The sequence below is a fragment of the Lithobates pipiens genome, unplaced genomic scaffold (assembly GCF_037356315.1).
Source record: "Lithobates pipiens isolate NorthernLeopardFrog02 unplaced genomic scaffold, aLitPip1_a1.2 Scaffold_8, whole genome shotgun sequence".
Lineage (NCBI taxonomy): Eukaryota > Metazoa > Chordata > Amphibia > Anura > Ranidae > Lithobates > Lithobates pipiens.
In genome coordinates, this window is record NW_027507903.1 from 671,474,714 (window position 1) to 671,496,575 (window position 21,862).

Below are 21,862 nucleotides of genomic sequence, written 5' to 3' on the forward strand. Positions count from 1 at the left end.
GTTCTGTCCTAAAGCTCATCCTTATCACTAGAGTGCTGCCACCACCATGTGCAATGCCCGCTCACCTCCTTGTAAGACCCAGCAGGGGGTCAAAATACACCTTGCACACAGTGCAATGCTCCTTTAGGGAATGCTCCAAACCGCTCTCCAATGGTCCTTAGTAAGCTCTTTAGGGTAATAAACGCTCTGCGAAGAGTGCAGAATCCTCACAATACAGCTACTTCAAGATTGGTTCCACATTGTTTTCTGCCAGTTCCATTGCAACAAAAGTGCCTTCAATAGTGCAGTCAGAAGCAGCTCTAGGCTTTGTGAGGCCTTAGGCAAAACTTGGACATGAGGCCCCACTCACGCCCATAATGGGAAAAATAATTCAAGCAAGAAAAATACCTGAAAAAAGATGCACAGATCTAGCACACAGGTGATCAGCACCACTTCCAGGGCACCCTCCCTCACCCATCAGACATATGCAGCCAATGCCAGAGGGGGGGAGAGAGAGAGGGGGAGGTGATAAGGAGAGAAGGGTGATAGAGAGATCCCTAACCCTGTCCTTTTCTGCAGCCCCTCCTGTGCCCCAAGTCTCACTCTGCAGTTCCTGTCTGTGGGAAGGTTTGTGTGATGCTTGGTACAGTACCTAACATGCCAGCAGGATGTTTATGATGGCCAGCAGCAGGCAGGGTCCATTCTTGTTCCGGGTGGGCACAGTGTTCTCCTCCTTCCAGAGGATCTGTTTGCTGTGAGATTGAGTGGTCCCTGGGCCCCAGCCAGCCTGTCCTCCAGTCCTGGGAGGTCTTCAGAGCACTTCTCCCTCCAGGGCTATCGGTCCTTGCTGCCAATGCTGCTCACCTTCCCCACCAGATCTGGACTGGGACAAAAAAAAAGGGGCCCAGGCATTTTAGCCTGAGTAGTCCATGAGACTTGTCCCCTCCCCCCTCTCCATCCCGACAGATCCCCTGCAGCAGCCAGCGGGAGAAAGGAGACTGGAGCCTTGCAGAGCTGTGGGGGGTGAGGGGGGCCGAGAAAGAGCACAGGGGTGACGGATAGCATGGGAGTGAGGCAGAGAGCACTGGGAGGGTGTGGAGCATGGGGGGGCAGAGAGCACTGGTGGGGCAGAGAGCACTGGTGTGGGGGGGCAGAGAGCACTGGTGGTGTGGAAGGGGCAGAGAGCACTGGGGGATAGGGATGGGCTTTATGTTCTAGTCGAACATGAGTTCGACTCGAACATTGGCTGTTCGCCAGTTTGCCGAACAGCGAACAATTTTGGGTATTCGCAACAAATTCGAAAGCCACGGCACACCCTTTAAAAGTCTATGGGAGAAATCAAAAGTGCTAATTTTAAAGGCTTATATGCATGGTATTATCATAAAAAGTGTTTGGGGACCTGGGTCCTGTCCCAGGGGACATGTATCAATGCAAAAAAAAGTTTTAAAAACTTCAGTTTTTTCGGGAGCAGTGATTTTAATGATGCTTAATGTGAAACAATAAAAGTGTAATATTCCTTTCAATTTCGTACCTGGGGGGTGTCTATAGTATGCCTGTGAAGGGGCGCATGGTTCCCATGCTTAGAACTGTCCAAAAGAAAAATTACATTTCTAAAGGAAAAAAAAGTTATTTAAAACACGGCTACAATGAATTGTCGGTCCAACAATACACATAAAAGTTCATTGGAGCACCAAAAATATATGTAGTTGCTGACTGTATGGTTGATATCCTTAATCCTATATTTATATAGATACATATTTTGTTTTTTCCTCTTTGGAAATTTGAAATGGATCTTACTGTTTTTGATAGGATGTCAATTAGGTCTTAAATGTGTAGTTACAAGGAGGAAACATTTCCTTTTTGTGTGTAAAAAGGAAATTGAACTCTTTATTTTCTGTTTTTATTTTTTGTTTTAAAAATAAATAGAAATAATTCCTTTTGAATATACTGGTTGTGTCTACAACTTTCTCTATGCCTAAAAAGTCCAACTGCACCCACATTTTTTCTTTTGAGGTCTTTTATGTGAAGGTTCTTTTATTTTCATTTTTTATTTTTCTCCCTTACTCCCCCTTTTCCTTGTCAATATTTACATTCACAAAGTGATAACCAGGATGTGGCATTTTATTTATCAGTGTATCCACAGACACCACCCTGTGATAGATACACATTTGTTCTATTTTAAATATCAATGACAGCGCAATTGTCATTCAAAGTGCAACAGCACTAAAAGCTGAAAAATGGCACCTGGGCAGGAAGTGGGTGTAAGTGCCCGGCAGGCAAGTGATTAAGATCGGTCCAGCCCTAATGCACTAATGCCGCCCGGCCCTGTTCTGTGTGCTGTGTACACGTGATTGGTCTGTAAATCACAGCGGCATTGATATGTAAATTGTTGGGGCATTCATAGGTATGTCAAACCCCCTGAGCCCCGGTCCTCCATCACCTTTGGTGAATGCTGCTGCCATTGGGAATGTACAACAAGCCCTGCCTGCCACAGTCCCCGAGCCTGTCATCAGCCTGTTCTGCAAAGGTGAGCAGACGAATGGAGGTGCCCACAGGTAAACAGGGAAGGTATTACACCCGCCCCCCCCCCCCCCCCCCCAATTAATTTATTTAAATATATAATTTGTTTTAACAAAAAAAAATAGAATTTTAATTTTAGTTATTTCCATAAAAAAGCCCACCAAAATCCTCAGCACTGGCTCCATGATGCTCCTAATCCGGCCCCGGTGACAATGGTGGGCAATGGACTCTATGCCCATTGTTTAAAAGCAGCAGGCAGATTTGTGAAAAAACAGTAAATTCAAGGAACATTCGAAAAATTCCAAATACGAATTTAACAAATCAACCGAATTGAATGAAACTAAATTACTAGATTAACAAATCGAAACAAAATAAATGTTTTCATCATGTACATGTCTAATAATAATAATAATAATACATGGACTTCCTCTATCTTAAAAATGTGATTTCCTGAAAATTGTAAAGAATCTCCTATTTAGGCATTAAGTGCAGCAGCCGCCTACAATTCTGGCAACTCCGATTATACAGAATCCCACTGGGGAATGAGGAGAACTGATCATAGAGAATACTACTGGGCGATGAAGAGAACTGAGCTATCAGGGAAATCCTATGCACAGTAGCCATGTGTGAAAATTTATACAAATTTACGTAAATTTGTACATTCGGGAGGATCTGCAATACAAATTCCTACGCTTCCGAATTTTGTACGAAATACAAAATTTTGTTTACGAATTTCGGATCCAAATTCAATTACAACGGAAAGGTGACTGGTGTTTTTTGTTGACCAATCAGAGGTTTTCTTCTGCTGCTGAGTGAGGGTTGGGAAAATTACCTTTTTTAATATGGGAGTGGGAGACTGGTACTGGTAGTCGATGGGTTAATTACAATTATTTGTTAGGATGAAACCCAGGAAGTCAGCACAGCACAGGGATGGTGGAAGCCCCTCATAATGAGCACAGCACAGGGATGGTGGGAGCCCCTCATAATGAACACAACACAGGGATGGTGGGAGCCCCTCATAATGATCACAACACAGGGGTGGTTGCCCCTCATAATGATCACAACACAGGGATCGTGGAAGCCCCTCATAATGGGCACAACACAGGGATGGTGGGAGCACCTCATAATGAGCACAATACAGGGATGGTGGGAGCCCCTCATAATGAGCACAATACAGGGATGGTGGGAGCCCCTCATAATGAGCACAACACAGGGATGGTGGAAGCCCCTCATAATGAGCACAGCACAGGGATAGTGGGAGCCCCTCATAATGAGCACAACACAGGGATGGTGGAAGCCCCTCATAATGAGCACAGGAATGGTGGGAGCCCCTCCTAATGAGTACAGCACAGGGATGGTGGGAGCCCCTCATAATGATAAATTCATCATAACGAACGTCCGTAATTGTTCCGAAAAGTTAACAAACCTAACAAAAATTCGTATTTCGTGCAAATCCAAATTGAATTTCGGACACGAATTACAAAATACGAATTAACGGCTAATATGAAACGGAACGGAATGAAACTAAACAAATTAATTGGCGGCGCACATGTCTAATGCACAGGCGTGCACAAAGACGTGCATGAAGATGTGCACTTGCAAAACTGCTCATACCTAGACTTACTGTGCAATGAGAAAGACTTATCTTAGAGAATCCTAATGGGCAACAAGAGGGACTGAGTCATACAGAATCCCACGGGGAAAAGCGAAAACTGGTTATAAATAATCCTACCTGGGCAATGGGGAGAACTGATCACATACAATCCCATTGGGCAACAAGGAGAACTGATCATATACAATCCCATTGGGCAAAAAGGAGAACCGATCATACAGAATCCCACTGGGCAATGTGGAGAAATGACCATTCAGGATCCTACTGTGAACAAAAGGTTTGTAGGAATCCTACTGTACAACAAGGAGAACTGATCAAATACAATCCCATTGGACAACAAGGAGAACTGATCAAATACAATCCCATCGGACAACAAGGAGAACTGATCAAATACAATCCCATCGGGCAACAAGGAGAACTGATCATTCAAAATCCTACTGGGCAACAAGGAGAACTGATCATATACAATCCCATTGGGCGAGAAGGAGAACTGATCATATGGAAACCCATTGGGCAACAAGGAGAAGTGATCATATGGAATCCCATTGGGCAACAAGGAGAACTGATCATATACAATCCCATTGGGTGAGAAGGAGAACTGATCATATACAATCCCATTGGGCGAGAAGGAGAACTGATCATATGGAATCCCATTGACCAACAAGGAGAAATGATCATATGGAATCCCATTGGGCAACAAGGAGAACTGATCATATACAATCCCATTGGGCGAGAAGGAGAACTGATCATATACAATCCCATTGGGCGAGAAGGAGAACTGATCATATGGAATCCCATTGAGCAACAAGGAGAAGTGATCATATACAATCCCATTGGGCGAGAAGGAGAACTGATCATATACAATCCCATTGGGCGAGAAGGAGAACTGATCATATACAATCCCATTGGGCGAGAAGGAGAACTGATCATATGGAATCCCATTGAGCAACAAGGAGAAGTGATCATATGCAATCCCATTGAGCAACAAGGAGAACTGATCATATGCAATCCCATTGGGCAGCAAGGAGAACTGATCATATACAATCCCATTGGGTGACAAGGAGAACTGATCATATGCAATCCCATTGGGCAGCAAGGAGGACTGATCATATACAATCCCATTGGGCGACAAGGAGAACTGATCATATACAATCCCATTGGGCAGCAAGGAGAACTGATCATATACAATCCCATTGGGCGACAAGGAGAACTGATCATATACAATTCCATTGGGTGACAAGGAGAACTGATCATATACAATCCAATTGGGCAACAAGGAGAACTGATCATTCAGAATCCTACCGGGCAAAAAGTTCTCCTTGTCAGAATCTCACAGTGCAACAAGGAGAACTGACCATACATGACATCATTGGGCAACAAGGAAAAGTCATCATAGATAATCCCACCTGGACAACCGGGAGAGGTGATCATACTCAATGTCACTGGGCCACAATGACAAAAGCTTCCTATGGAGAGACCAGGGGTAGTTGGTGACAATGGTGGTTTGTGAACGGCATGATCATTGTCCTAAACCAACAGGGAGTGACTGTATTTTATTATAGCTGCCTGTTCATTGTGAGCAGATTTAAACTGCTTGCGTTTTCTTTTCTACTTTCACATTAGAGAGCAACTTCACTGAAAAGTTGCCAGACATGAAAGCCATTGTGAAATACTGTGCAGTTTTGGAATATCCCTATTTGTGGGTACAGACACTGTGAAGAATATTGATGTTGCAGTAATAACAATTACTAAAGAACCCAGACTTCCTCTTTCTTCTAAATATAATTACCTGAACATGTTAAACATTTTACAGAATCTCCTATAAGTGCAGCAGCCATCAACAATTCTGGAAACCTACATTATACAGAATACTACTGGGGAGCGAGGAGAACGAAACATACCAAATATTACAGGGCAACGAGAAGAAGTAATCATTCAGAATCCCTCTGGGGAACAAGGAGACCTGATCAATCAGAATCCCACCGGGGGAACAAGGAGATCTGATCAATCAGAATCCCACCAGGGAAAAAGGAGATCTGATCATTCATAATCCCACCGGGGGAACAAGGAGACCTGATCAATCAGAATCCCACCAGGGAACAAGGAGACCTGATCAATCAGAATCCCACCAGGGAACAAGGAGACCTGATCAATCAGAATCCCACCAGGGAAAAAGGAGATCTGATCATTCAGAATCCCACCAGGGAACAAGGAGATCTGATCAATCAGAATCCCACCAGGGAACAAGGAGACCTGATCAATCAGAATCCCACCAGGGAAAAGGGAGATCTGATCATTCAGAATCCCACCAGGGAAAAAGGAGATCTGGTCATTCAGAATCCCAATGGGGAACAGGCAGACCTGATCATATAGAATCCTACTGAGAAACAAGGAGACCTGTTCATATAGAATCCTTCTGAGGAACAGGCAGACCTGATCATTCAAAATCCCACCAGGGAACAAGGAGATCTGATCATTGAAAATCTCACCAGGGAACAAGGAGATCTGATCATTGAAAATCTCATCAGGGAACAAGGAGATCTGATCATTGAAAATCTCACCAGGGAACAAGGAGATCTGATCATTGAAAATCTCACCAGGGAACAAGGAGATCTGATCATTCAGAATCCCACCAGGGAACAAGGAGACCTGATCAATCAGAATCCCACCGGGGGAACAAGGAGACCTGATCATTCAAAATCCCACCAGGGAACAAGGAGACCTGATCAATCAGAATCCCACCGGGGGAACAAGGAGACCTGATCAATCAGAATCCCACCGGGGGAACAAGGAGACCTGATCATTCAAAATCCCACCAGGGAACAAGGAGACCTGATCATTCAAAATCCCACCAGGGAACAAGGAGACCTGATCATTCAAAATCTCACCAGGGAACAAGGAGACCTGATCAATCAGAATCCCACCAGGGAAAAAGGAGATCTGATCATTCAGAATCCCTCTGGGGAACAAGGAGATCTGATCAATCAGAATCCCACCAGGGAACAAGGAGATCTGATCATTCAGAATCCCTCTGGGGAACAAGGAGATCTGATCAATCAGAATCCCACCAGGGAACAAGGAGATCTGATCATTCAGAAGCTCACCAGGGAAAAAGGAGATCTGATCATTCAGAATCCCACCAGGGAACAAGGAGATCTGATCATTCAGAATCCCACCAGGGAAAAAGGAGATCTGATCATTCAGAATCCCTCTGGGGAACAAGGAGACCTGATCAATCAGAATCACACCGGGGGAACAAGGAGATCTGATCATTCAGAATCACACCGGGGGAACAAGGAGACCTGATCAATCAGAATCCCACCAGGGAACAAGGATAACTGATCAATCAGAATCCCACCAGGGAACAAGGATACCTGATCAATCAGAATCCCACCAGGGAACAAGGATACCTGATCATTCAGAATCTCATCGGGGGAACAAGAAGGCCTAATCATACAAAATCCTACTGGGGAAGGAGACCTGATAATACACAATATTACTGGGCAATAGGAACAACTGATCATACAGAATTCCAAAGAGACATCTAGGAGAACTAATCATAGAATCTCACTAGGCAACAAGGAGAACTAAAGAACCTGTGATGGAGTCAGGTAACCCATAGGTCCTTTTTTTTTGTTATCATGTAGATACCATTCTAGAATAATTTAAAGAACATCACACAGATAGATGCATTTTGAGGGAAGTGGGGTTTGTGTGACTTACAAAAGTAATATATGACAAGTAACAACATTACTCGGCACTACACTAAAAAAAGTTTACATTATATCAAAATAATAATTTATAGGGCATGTAACATAACAATGAACTCCTCTTATTTTCTGCCTTATGATCTGTTTAATATGTCATTGAACATATTTTCTTTTATCTTTTCAATTAATCATTTTATCTACTTCAGTTGAGTCCTTAAAAATAATAAAAGTCATACATTTAGGATCTTTGATTTCGTAGTTGTAGTCATCTCAAAAATAGGTGTTCTTAATCATTAAGTCACTTAACAAACTATCATCCCAAAATATTGAATAGATTTCCTTATTTAAATTTTTATTTATTTTTTTTATTTTTTTTACAACACTTTGAGCTGTGCGCGTTATATAAGCTCCTGAAAAAATTTATTTTTCTTACCTGGCCAGGTAGAATGTTTTTCCTTCTAGCTGCCATATTAATCCATGATGTACTTGTACCCTATGGGAGGGCCAGGATGTGAACAAAATGGGGTAGTAGCTGCATTGCATTTTGGGGGTGCTGTACAGAGCAAGTGACATCATAATTACATAGTTACATCCAGCTCAACCATAAAAAAATAAAAAATAAATAATAATAATAAATAAAATATCATACAAGCCCATATACCCAATCCTATACCCACAGTTGATCCAGAGGAAGGCGAAAAAAAAAAATCCCATAATCTAACGAAATGTGACTATCCCATTTCTTTGTGGAATTATTACTGGTATTTACAATGTAAAATTAAATGAAATATTAGGTTTATGTAGACACCAAAAAAAAAAAAAAGAGACTATCGATTGCAACACTCCTACAACACGAGACAATTGCAGTTCTATATAACTGTCCACAATCCAGCACCATTCATTGTATGGAGGAGATCTTATAATGGTGAACAATTTAACTGGCTGTGACACCTTCAATCAATTTAATTCTCATACCTGCACCCCCCCCCCCCCATATGCTTTTACATTGCTGCTATGGGCCTAGCTAGGTCATTACTTAAAATGATTCTAATGCCGCGTACACAAGATCGGACATTCCGACAAAAAAATCCATGGGATTTTTTTTCCAACGGATGTTGGCTCAAACTTGTTTTGCATACACACGGTCGGAAATTCCGACAACAAAGGTCCAATGGAGCCTACACACGGTCGGAAATTCCGACAACAAATGTCCAATGGAGCCTACACACGGTCGTAAATTCTGACAACAAATGTCCAATGGAGCCTACACACGGTCGGAAATTCCAACAACAAATGTCCAATGGAGCCTACACACGGTCGGAAATTCCGACAACAAATGTCCAATGGAGCCTACACACGGTCGGAATTTCTGACAACAAGCTCCCATCGAACATTTGTGTACACAGCATAAGGGTTTTTTTTTTTCTTTGTTTTCTTTGTCTGAATTTCTCACTTCCTGTTCCTCCTCAGTAAGCTGTTTTGGCTGACTAAACACCGCTCGGATGATGGTGTGAAGTTTACTGAGGAGAAACAGGAAGTGAGAAATTCAAACAAAGAAAAAAAACATTTAGAAGGGAAATCGAAGGAAAAGGAGGTAAGTGAACCAACAATGCACTAGCTTAAAGGAACCTATTTAGAAAATAAAAAACAAAGCTTTACAACCCTTTTAAGTTCTGTTTGATACAGTAATATTACCACGTTGCATCATTTCAGTCTCACTTACAGGTGCACTTTAATTTCTTTGCCTTCAGGGGATCCTCATCATATATATGCCAATATATGTGACTTTCATGAAGAGAAGGTGAAGAATAAGCCAAAAGCCAGAGGTAAGTTATTATCCGTTGGAAGAAAATCTCTTCTTCTATTGTGAACAGCCTAAAACACGTCTCATTTTCTTAGGATGTTTGTGTTCTTCTAATGTACAGTGCCTTGCAAAAGTATTCACCCCCCCCCTTGGCATTTTTCATGTTTTGTTGCCTCACAACCTGAATTAACATGGATTGTTTGAGGATTTGCATCATTTAATTTACAGAACATGCCCACAACTACTGAAAGTAATGTCTTTCTTCTGGCCACTCTGCCATAAAGCCCAACTCTATGGAGCATACAGCTTATTGTGGTCCTATGTACAGATACTCCAGTCTCTGCTGTGGAACTCTGCAGCTCCTCCAGGGTTACCTTAGGTCTCTGTGCTGCCTCTCTGATTCATGCCCTCCTTGCCCCGTCCGTGAGTTTTGGTGTGCGGCCGTCTCTTGGCAGGTTTGCTGTTGTGCCATGTTCTTTCCATTTGGTTATGATAGATTTGATGGGGCTCCTAGGGATCATCAAAGATTTGGATATTTTTTTGGTTTGGATTTTAGGGGTCGGGGGGATCCAGTTAAAAAATGCATGAGGTCCCCCTAAAAACTGATATCAGACCCTTAATTTTGAGCCTGGCTAGCCAGGAAGGAAAAACTGAAGAAAATGAGCATGCACCCTGCAAACCAGTGGCATCACTAGGGTTGGTGTCACCTGGTGCGGGAAAAATGGTGCCCCCCCCCCCCCACCGGCACTAAGCAGGCTAGTGCATTGGTGCGGCTCTCCCCCTTAACCTGCCACAATGGAGTGAGCCGGAATGTGAGGGATTGGGGGATGGACGGAGCCAGGATGGGATCAGGGGGATGGATGGAGCCAGGATGGGATTGGGATGGTGGATGGAGTCAGGATGGGATTGGATGGGGTGAATGGAGTCAGGATGGGATCGGGGGGATGTATGGAGCCAGGATGGGATCGGAGGGAGGGATTGAGCCAGGATGGGATCGGACAGGGTGGATGGAGCCAGGATGGGATCAGAGGGGGTTGATGGAGCCAGGATGGGATCAGGGTGAATGGATAGAGCTGGGATGGGGTCTTTGATGGGGGGGGGGTGGTTAGAGCATGTGTGCAAGGGTGTGCTTTGAGAAAGAAGAGCAATAGTGCTGGGGGGGTCAAACTTCAAATCTGCCCCCCTCCCTTCTACTTCTAACCAAAATCAAAGAGCCCCAGCACATATCCTCTAACCCCCACCCCACCCCCTCCCTAAAATCCCAGGCACCATGTCTCTCTCTGCCTCACTCCCTCCTCCCACACTCTCCCTGCACATCACGTGCAGCTGAGGTGATCCCAGAATGGAGCCGCAGCACCGGTACTAGTCTGAGCCTGGTGTCACTCTCTGGCAGGTGTCACCTGGGTGAGTGCCATACCCCCTGCCCCCCACCAGCGATGCCACTGCCCCAAGCCATATCAGGCCGCATGCCATCAACATGGCCCTAACACAGCACCTTTACCCTATGCTAATGTGAACAAGGACCTCATTCCCACAACCATGGCCCAGGGGTTGTGGGAGTCTGCAGGCTTGGGGTTTATTGGAATCTGAAAACCCCCTTTAATAATATGGGGGCCCTCAGATACCAACTCCCCTCCATATTATTTAATTGGGGTGCATAATACTCATACCCATTCACAAAAAATAATTAAAAAAATGAAGCTTAAAAATAAAGACACCCAAACTTTTAGAAAAAAAAATCCCCAATAAAGCCCTTAATAAACCCATTGTCAATCCGAAGCCGACCACCTGCCAAAAAAGAAAAGAAGACCACCCAGTGGACACAACCAGTCCCAGTGGTACTCACAACCAAATGATAGCCCCCTGAGCTGTTGTCAACTATATAAGGGAAGGAGCAGGGATGGTGGTGACATTATTGACCAAATATGGCCATGTCCCTATTTGGTCAATGTCATTGCCTAAAAAATGGGCAGTGCCCATGTTTGGGCAGTGATGTCATTGCTATCCCCACCCCTTTGCTTAAAAAGGAGAGGCATTTCCAGTGACGTTAGTGGCTCCTAGGGACACCATTGGTGCAAGCACCCAATACGTCCTTGGAAAACTAGTGATAGCAGGCAGCTGTCATTTAAAGACACAGTAGAAATATCACTGCTATATCTGATCTACGTCTCTCTCCAAACAAGGGGCCCAACGGCAATCGTTTTGGCATTGTCCAAAGCCAGAACACTAAAAGTTCAGCGCAAACCTGGATTCACACCAAAGTTTCGGCTCATCCCTATTAGACAAAATACCGGGATAATTCTTCATGGCGGAGCAAATGCCGAAGTCCACTCAATCTTTTATGACTAGACCCCGTAGTATTTTTCTGATTGAACTGAGCAACATTTTACAAAATGAACTTTAAAATGAGATTTAACTAAGGAAAATGTCCAACAGTTTTGTATTGTGTGAATATTTACGTTTGCTGATCTCCTGAAGATTCCTTCAGTCACTTCCTGTCTACGTGCACTTCCTCCTGCATCAGCCGGACATCATTGCTCTGGAAAAGCTTACTAATAGTGTCTAAGCAATGTGTGTAGACAAAGACACCTGGAGCCTTCACCAGGGCACATGTGATAAGGTGACGACCCATGAGGGCCATTGGGAGACAGTTGTCATCCTATTACAGGAAGTGCCTAAACAAAGGAACCTTGTGATGGAACCATTGGCCAACATGCTTACCAATAGTGGCAATGGTGGACCATGTCTGAGCAATGTATGTAGGCAAAGACACCTGTGGCCTTCACCAGGGAACATGGGATAAGGTGACGACCCATGAGGGCTGTTGGGAGACAGTTGTCACCCTATAACAGGAAGTGCCTAAACAAGGACCCTTGTGATGGAATCATTGGCCAACATGCTTATTAATAGTGCCAATGGTGGACCATGTCTGAGCAAGGTATGTAGGCAAAGACACCTGTGGCCTTCACCAGGGAACATGTGATAAGGTGACGACCCATGAGGGCTATTGGGAGACAGTTGTCACCCTATAACAGGAAGTGCCTAAACAAAGGAACCTTGGGATAGAATCATTGGCCAACATGCTTATTAATAGTGCCAATGGTGGACCATGTCTGAGCAATGTATGTAGGCAAAGACACCTGTGGCCTTCACCAGGGAACATGTTATAAGGTGACGACCGATGAGGGCTATTGGAAGACAGTTGTCTCCCTATAACAGGAAGTGCCTAAACAAAGGAACCTTGTGATGGAATCATTGGCCAACATGCTTACCAATAGTGGCAATGGTGGACCATGTCTGAGCAATGTATGTAGGCAAAGACACCTGTGGCCTTCACCAGGGCACATGTGATAAGGTGACAACCCATGAGGGCTATTGGGAAACAGTTGTCACCCTATAACAGGAAGTGCCTAAACAAGGACCCTTGTGTTGGAATCATTGGCCAAGATGCTTATTAATAGTGGCAATGGTGGATCATTTCTAAGCAATGTATGTAGGCAAAGACACCTGTGGCCTTCACCAGGGCACATGTGATAAGGTGACAACCCATGAGGGCCATTGGGAGACAGTTGTCATCCTATAACAGGAAGTGTCTAAACAAGGACCTTTATGATGGGCTCATTGGCCAATATTATGCAGAATTTTCAAAAATTAAAAACAGATTACGACATTTTTATAACAAACCTTTTGAGATTTTAGTGATTGGCTGTAGATCTACTTCAGCCATACATGGGTTTATGGGGGGGAGATATTTCTGTGGAAGATTAGTGACCACCCACACACATGCAGATTCATTCCTCTATGTATGATCATTCCAGGGACGAAGACCGCACGGCATGGGGTTATCATGGTCCTGGTGATTCTCCTCATTTTGATGTTCCTTCTATTGCTCGTCCTTGCCGGTCTGGTTTTGCACTGTGAGTATCAGTATTACAATCACAATCGCTGTACTCTTTGCCATGATATAGAAAAAGTTAGATATTCTTTGGCTGAATCACCCACTTTATTCCCTTTGAGGATCTTCAGGATGTCAGAGGATTGTGCTGAAAGCTTGGCATATGGGGACTCTCTGTTGGGTGACCATAAGGGCTTTCACACATTAATTTCAGTCTGAAGAGCCTCCTCACCACCTCCTTTAAAGAGGAAATAAACCCTGATGAGTTTACTTCCTCTTTGATTCCCTGCAAAGGTAAAGCATAATGGACTACTATGCATCGCATCAAATCGCATAGTAGTCCATTATGTGTCACTTACCTGACACAGGAGCCAGCGAAGTCACCGCTGTCCCCTGTAGTCCGGAGCATCCATCTTCTCGGTGGGTCTCGCTGCTTCGCCGCTGTCATTCGACGAAGCCGCGATGACATCACTGCCGCGCATACGCACGGGAGCCGCCACGCGCGGCATATCGCCGTAGACAGCTTTGCCCGTGTAGGTTTAGAAGATATTTCTTGGACCTACAGGTAAGCCTTAAACAATGTTACCTTTGTATCTCTCTACCTCCTGTCTGATCAATGTTTATAAACAATGTTATTTTGTATTTCTATCTCCCTTCTAAACAACGTTTATAAACAATGTTACTTTGTATCTATCTTGTATCTGATCAACGTTTATAAACAATGTTACTTTGTATCCCTCTATCTCCCCTCTGATCAATGTTTTAAAAAACAATGTTATTTTGTATCTTTCTATCTCCTCTATAATCAATGTTTATAAACAATGTTACTTTGTATCTCTATCTCCTGCCTGATCAATGTTTATAAACAATGTTACTTTGTATCTTTCTATCTTCTGTCAGATCAATGTTTATAAACAAAGTTACTGTGTATCTCTCTATCTATCATAGTTTTGGTTATCAGATTAGCAGTCAGTTTTTAGCAGTCAGTTTCCAGTAAGTATGAGGGGGAATCAGCGCTGAAGCTGAAGGACGGGGCGTACTACATACTCCCCCTGTACTTCCATGACTGTGTTGGATGTGTGGAGGATGTGCACAGCTGGGGGAAGAAACCCATAGGAAATACAAGATGGTCATCAAGTCACATATCACTGTCAGCAAAATCATGGGACCCGCTTGTGGTGCCTGCGGGTGAGAAGAGTCCTCGGCAGGCACAAGTCTTTGAAAATGGCAGTTGGCTTATTAGGATCATTTTATCTCATATTCTCTTCTTTTTTTATTTCTCCAAAACCTGGATTTTTGTTCACATCTATTTTAAAATTCCCGTCTTCATTATATGCTAATTAGAGGTTTTACATCAGTGATGAGAAAAGGATGTCGGCTTTATGAGATAATCAAGGAACTTCCTCTTTTATCGGGAAATGTCTGGCGGAGTCTCTGAAGTCCGATTGTATATATATATATATATATATATATATATATATATATTATATTATATACACACACACACACACACACACATATATATAATATATATATATATATACACAATATCACTGGTAAATATATATATATATATATATATATATATATATATATACTTATATGATTATATTTACCAGTGATATTATCCAGTGATACAGCCCATGTAAATAGAACATAAAAAATGGTAATACACTATTGTAGCATTTAACCACTTAAGGGCCGGAAGAATTTTCCCCTTAATGACCAAGCCATGTTTTTTTTTTTTGCGATTCGGCACTGAGTCGCTTTAACTGACAATTGTGCGGTCCTGCGGCGCTGTACCCAAACAAAATTGACATCCTTTATTCCCCACAAATAGAGCTTTCTTTTGGTGGTATTTGATCACCTCTGCGGTTTTTATTTTTTGCACTATAAACATAAAATAAAGAGCGCCAATTTTGAAAAAAATAAAAAAATTAAAAAAAAATATTTTATACTATTTGCTATAATAAATATCCAAATAAAAAATACATTTCTTCATCAGTTGAGGCCGATATATATTCTTCTCCATATTTTTGGTTTGCACAAAAGCTATAGCATCTACAAATAGGGGATAGATTTATGGAATTTTTATGGCTTTTTTTTTTTTTTACTAGTAATGGCGGCGATCTGCGATTTTTAGTGGGACAGATCGGACACTTTTGACACATTTTCAGGGCCATTGACATTTATACATTGATCATAGCTATAAAAATGTAAATGTCACTGGCAGGGAAGGGGTTAACACTAGGGGGGGACGATCAAGGGGGTTAAACGTGTTCCCTGGGAGGTGTTTCTAACTGTAGAGAGGAGGGGACTTACTAGAGGAGGAGACATATCGGGGTTCCTACTTAGTAGGAACAGACGATCTGTATCTCCTCTCCTGACAGAATAGGGATTTGTGTGTTTACACATCCCCGTTCTGGCTCTCGTGCCCGCGATCGCATGTGGCCAGCGAAAATTGCAGCCGCCGGCCACACACATCGTGCCCCCTGCCGCGCAGTGGGCACACGCACACACCTCTGGCGTGCAACGCGCAGCTGCTAGAGCTGTTTAAAGGGCCGACGTACAGCTACAGCGATTTGCGGAAAGTGGCCAACCTGCCACAGTATGACGGCGGCTGGTTGGCAAGTGGTTAATCAATGATATCCCTGATGAGTCCCTGGGGAGTCCTCCGCTTTATACATTGACCATATATAATTATTTATACATTTTTGCAGAAGTATTAACCATTTACATGGGCACCACATACCTTTTCTGTATTGTTTGTAATATGATTATTTTTATGAATGTCAGCTCCACCTAGTGGCCATAATGCTATATGTGTATATATATATATATATATATTTACTGTATATACAGTATATATATCCAATTCGGCTCCAGAGCAATTTTGTTTTTCTTTGTCACATACATGTAAAAAAAAAAAATCCTAATTTTTGGCAATAAAATTAAAAATAAAAGTTAAAAGTAAACACACACACATCCCCGTTCTGGCAGGGGAGAGGAGACAGATCTTCTGTTCCTAGTATATAGGAACAACGATTGGTCTCCTCCCCCAGGCAGTCCCCCCCCACACACAGTTAGATCACGCTGAGGGAACACATTTAACCCCCTTGATCGCCCCCTCTAGTATTAACCCAATTCCCTGCCAGTGACATTTATACGGTAATCAGTGGCTATTTTTTTTTTAGCTCTGATCGCTGTATAAATGTCAATGGTCCCAAAATAAAGTGTCAAAAGTGCCCGATCTGTCGATAAAAATTGCAGATCATCGCCATTAAAAAATAATAATAATAAAAATGCCATAAATATATCCTGTCTGCCGAAGTTCCCTGCCAGTGTCATTAGTACAGTGACAGTGCATAGTTTTAAGCACTGGTCACTAATAATGTCACTGGTTACCAAAAAATGTGTAAAAAAAAATGTCAGTTAGGTGTCCAATCTGTCCGCCGCAATGTCGCAGTCCCACTAAAAATCACAGATCGCCGCTACTACTAGTACAAAAAAAAAATAATAATAAAAATGCCATAGATCTATCCCCTACATTGTAGACGCTATAACTTTTGCGCAAAACAATGAATATACACTTATTGTAATTTATTTTATTTTTTTTACCAAAAATATGTAGAATACATATCGACCTAAACTGAGGAAGAAATTATTATTTTTTTAAATAATTTTTTGGATATGTATTATAGCAAAAAGTACAAAATATTGTGTTTTTTTTTTCAAAATTGTAGCTCTTTTTTTTTTATAGCGCAAAAAAAACCAAAAAAACGCAGAGATGATCAAATACCACCAAAAATAATCTCTATCAGTGGGAAAAAAATTACATCAATTTTGTTTGGGTGCAACGTCACACAACCGCGCAATTGTCAGTTAAAGTGACGCAGTGCCGTTTCGCATAAAATGTCTCAGTCATTAAGGGGGCAAATCCATTCCGGGGGGCTGAAGTGATTAAAGAAGAAGTAATCCCTGATGGGTTTTACTTCCTCTGTTGTTCCCTGCAAAGTAAAAGCATAATGGGCTAGAATAGATCTCATACCAGCCCATTATGTGGCACTTACCAGCAAACGAAGCCCGCGCCATCCCCACTAGTGGCCACACCCATCTTCCTTTCGGGGGCCGCGCCCCCCCGGGCTCTGTGACTGGCCGGAGCCGTGTGACGTCACTCCTGCACATTTGCGCGCGGGGAGCCGCCAGTCTCGGCACTCGCTCGGGAAGAAACGGCGCACGTTTAGGAGATATTTACAGTACCTACAGGTACAAGCCTTAGGCCTCATGCACACGAGACGCAGTTAAACGCGCGTTCAGATGCAGTTGGACAGTTTTTTCAACTGCCCCTGAACTCATTCAATGTTATCCTATGTGTCCATGCACACAGTCTCGTTTTTTTCCGTTTTTATGCAGTTGCTTTTAATCTCGTTTTTCCAGAAGCAAAAAAATGCGTTCAGAAGCAAAAATTTCCACGTTTCAGACGCAAAACGCGGCTAAACGCGGCTAAACGCGGCACCCGCGTTTAGCCGCGTTTGCGTTTATATGCGTTTTTAAAGGTGACCTTTTTTTTACATTAAAAATCTCAAAAATGATTGCAAATGATGAAAAACCATTAGAAAAATATTTTAAACAATTGCAATTGCAAGTGGACAATCCACAACTTGTGGCAAGTGACATGGCAGGTGGACAATCCACAACTTGTGGCAAGTGACATGGCAGGTGGCAAGTGATGTGGCAAGTGGACAATCCACAACTTGTGGCAAGTGACGTGGCAGGTGAAGTGGCAAGTGACGTGGAAAGTGGACAATCCACAACTTGTGGCAGGTGACGTGGCAAGTGACCTGGCAGGTGACGCGGCAAGTGACCTGGCAGGTGACGTGGCAAGTGGAAAATCAACAACTTGTGGCAGGTGACTGGCATGTGACGTGGCAAGTGGACAATCCATAACTTGTGGCAGGTGACGTGGCAAGTGACGTGGCAAGTGGACAATCCACTTGTGGCAGGGGACGTGGCAAGTGACGTGGCAAGTGGACAATCCACTTGTGGCAGGGGATGTGGCAAGTGACGTGGCGAGTGGACAATCCACAACTTGTGTCAGGTGACGTGGCAAGTGGACAATCCACAACTTGTGGCAGGGGACGTGGCAAGTGACGTGGCAAGTGGACAATCCACTTGTGGCAGGGGATGTGGCAAGTGACGTGGCGAGTGGACAATCCACAACTTGTGTCAGGTGACGTGGCAAGTGGACAATCCACAACTTGTGGCAGGTGATGTGGCAAGTGATGTGGCAAGTGGACAATCCACTTGTGGCAGGTGACGTGGCAGGGGACGTGGCAAGGGACGTGGCAAGTGGACAATCCACAACTTGTGGCAGGTGACGTGGCAGGTGACGTGGAAAGTGATGTGGCAAGTGGACAATCCACAACTTGTGGCAGGTAATGTGGCTGGTGACGTGGCAAGTGGACAATCCACATCTTGTGGCAGGTGACGTGGCAGGTGACATGGAAAGTGGTGTGGCAAGTGGACAATCCACAATTTGTGGCAGGTGATGTGGCTGGTGACGTGGAAAATAGACAATCCACATCTTGTGGCAAGTGACGTGGCAGGTGATGTGGCAAGTGACGTGGCAAGTGGACAATCCACAACTTGTGGCAGGTGACGTGGCAGGTGATGTGGCAAGTGATGTGGCAGGTGATGTGACAAGTGGACAATCCACATCTTGTGGCAAGTGACGTGGCAGCTGACGTGGCAAGTGGACAATCCAAAACTTGTGGCAGGTGACGTGGCAAGTGACGTGGAAGGTGACGTGGCAAGTGACGTGGCAAGTGGACAATCCACAGCTTGTGGCAAGTGACATGGCAGGTGGCAAGTGATGTGGCAAGTGGACAATCCACAACTTGTGACAGGTGACGTGGCAAGTGATGTGGCAGGTGATGTGGCAAGTCACGTGGCAAGTGGAAATCCACAACTTGTGGCAGGTGATGTGGCTGGTGACGTGGCAAGTGGACAATCCACAACTTGTGGCAGGTGGCATGGCAGGTGACATGGAAAGTGGACAATCCACATCTTGTGGCAAGTGACGGGGCAGGTGATGTGGCAAGTGACGTGGCAAGTGGACAATCCACAACTTGTGGCAGGTGATGTGGCAAGTGACGTGGCAGGTGATGTGGACAATCCCCAACTTGTGGCAGGTGACGTGGCAAGTGACGTGGCAAGTGGACAATCCACAACTTGTGGCAGGTGACGTGGCAGGTGATGTGGCAAGTGGACAATCCACAACTTGTGGCAGGTGACGTGGCAAGTGACGTGGCAGGTGATGTGGCAAGTGACGTGGCAAGTAGACAATTCACAACTTGTGGCAGGTGATGTGGCAAGTGACGTGGCAGGTGATGTGGCAAGTCACGTGGCAAGTGGACAATACACAACTTGTGGCAGTTGATGTGGCTGGTGACATGGGAAGTGGACAATCCTCAGCTTGTGGCAGGTGGCATGGCAGATGACGTGGAAAGTGGACAATCCACATCTCGTGGCAAGTGACGTGGCAGGTGATGTGGCAAGTGACGTGGCAAGTGGACAATCCACAACTTGTGGCAGGTGATGTGGCAGGTGATGTGGCAAGTGGACAATCCCCAACTTGTGGCAAGTGACGTGGCAAGTGACGTGGCAAGTGGACAATCCAAAACTTGTGGCAGGTGACGTGGCAAGTGACGTGGCAGGTGATGTGGCAAGTCATGTGGCAAGTGGACAATCCACAACTTGTGGCAGGTGACGTGGCAGTTGGACAATCCACAACTTGTGGCAGATGACATGGCAAGTGACGTGGCAGGTGATGTGGCAAGTCACGTGGCAAGTGGACAATCCACAACTTGTGGCAGGTGCCGTGGCAAGTGACACGCTAAATACAAGTACACTGCAGCTCTCACAGCTGCTGCTACTCACTCTGGTCTCACAAAATTGCTGAAATAGTTAATAATACAGTTTTTTTGAGCTGGGGAGGGTCTATGATGTTAGCTTAACTAAACGCTTCTAGATGCAAACGTGGTAAAACGCCGCTAAATCCCGGTAAAAATTGCGGCAAAACGCGCGTTTCTAAACACCGGTTTCAACATGTGTCCAGCAGCGTTTGCATCTGCGTCTCGTGTGCATGAAGCCTTATTATATGTTAACCTATAGGTACAAGTTCCTTAAAGAGCTTTACAGCCACTTTAAGTATTTCAGGAAAGGAGGGCATTATGGGCAGGAGATGGAGGTGATCTTCATAAACGACAAATCAGTACAAACAATACCCAAAACATTTGTGGTGCCCAGGCAAATGGCTCTGACATCCGCACAGTGAATGTTTTATGTAGAGACCCCTGTGTAAGATCTCTTGGATTAAGATTTGTTTTCCCCCATTGTTCTCTTTCCTCCCCAGATAAAAGCATGGCAGGGGAGGTATCACGTCCAAATGATAATGGTAAGTAGCTAAGATGTTTGTATTCTAGTAATATCTAGTATCTTCTCTAGAACTGCACAAATAACCTCAAGGCTCTGTGCTAGCATTCTGTTATTCTGCCTGAAAGTGATATAACTGAAGGGTTGGTGGGTGAGATATGTCTTAGTGGGTAAGGTATGTCTTGGTGGGTAAGGTAAGGGTTGGTGAGTAAGGTATGTCTTAGTAGTTAAGGAAAGAGTTGGTGGGTAAGGCATGTCTTAGTGGGTAAGCTATGTCTTAGTGGGTAAAGTAAGGGTTGTTGGGTTAGATGTTTCTTAGTGGGTAAGGTAAGAGTTGGTGGGTAAGGTGTGTTTTACTGGATAAGGTATGTTTTAGTGTGTAAGATAAGGGTTGACAGGTAAGGTATGTCTAATGCCGCGTACACATGACCGGACTTTTCGAAGGACTAGGTTCGGCGGAGTTCCGACGGAGTTCCGACGAACTTTCCGAATGAACGGACTTGGCCACACACAATCACACCAAAGTCCGACGGATTCGAACGTGATGACGTATGACTGGACTAGAATAAGGAAGTTCATAGCCAGTAGCCAATAGCTGCCCTCGCGTCAGTTTTTGTCCGTCGGACTAGCACACACACGAGAGGATTTCTCGGTAGGAACTGGGTCCGGCGGAGTTCCGGCGGAAAAATTTGAAACATGTTCCATTTCCAAAGTCTGACGGATTTTTGCAAATCAAAAGTCCACTGCAGCCCACACACGATCGAATGGTCCGCCGGAATCGTTCCGTCAGACCTTTGATGTCGAAAAGTCCGGTCGTGTGTATGCAGCATTAGTAGTTAAGGTGAGGGTTGGTGGGTTAGGTATGTCTTGGTGGGTAAGGTAAGGGTTGGTGAATAAGGTATGTCTTA

The 21,862-nt window shown here is 44.1% G+C and overlaps 1 long non-coding RNA gene across 1 annotated transcript; it reads left to right on the forward strand.

Annotated features, from left to right (window-relative positions):
• Positions 1–5,905: 5,905 nt before the first annotated feature.
• Positions 5,906–20,980, forward strand: LOC143961943 (uncharacterized). Its single transcript, XR_013270591.1, has 4 exons — positions 5,906–7,722; positions 9,573–9,647; positions 13,444–13,542; positions 20,935–20,980. It is a non-coding gene; the product is annotated as an uncharacterized LOC143961943 (long non-coding RNA).
• The last annotated feature ends 882 nt before the right edge of the window (positions 20,981–21,862 follow it).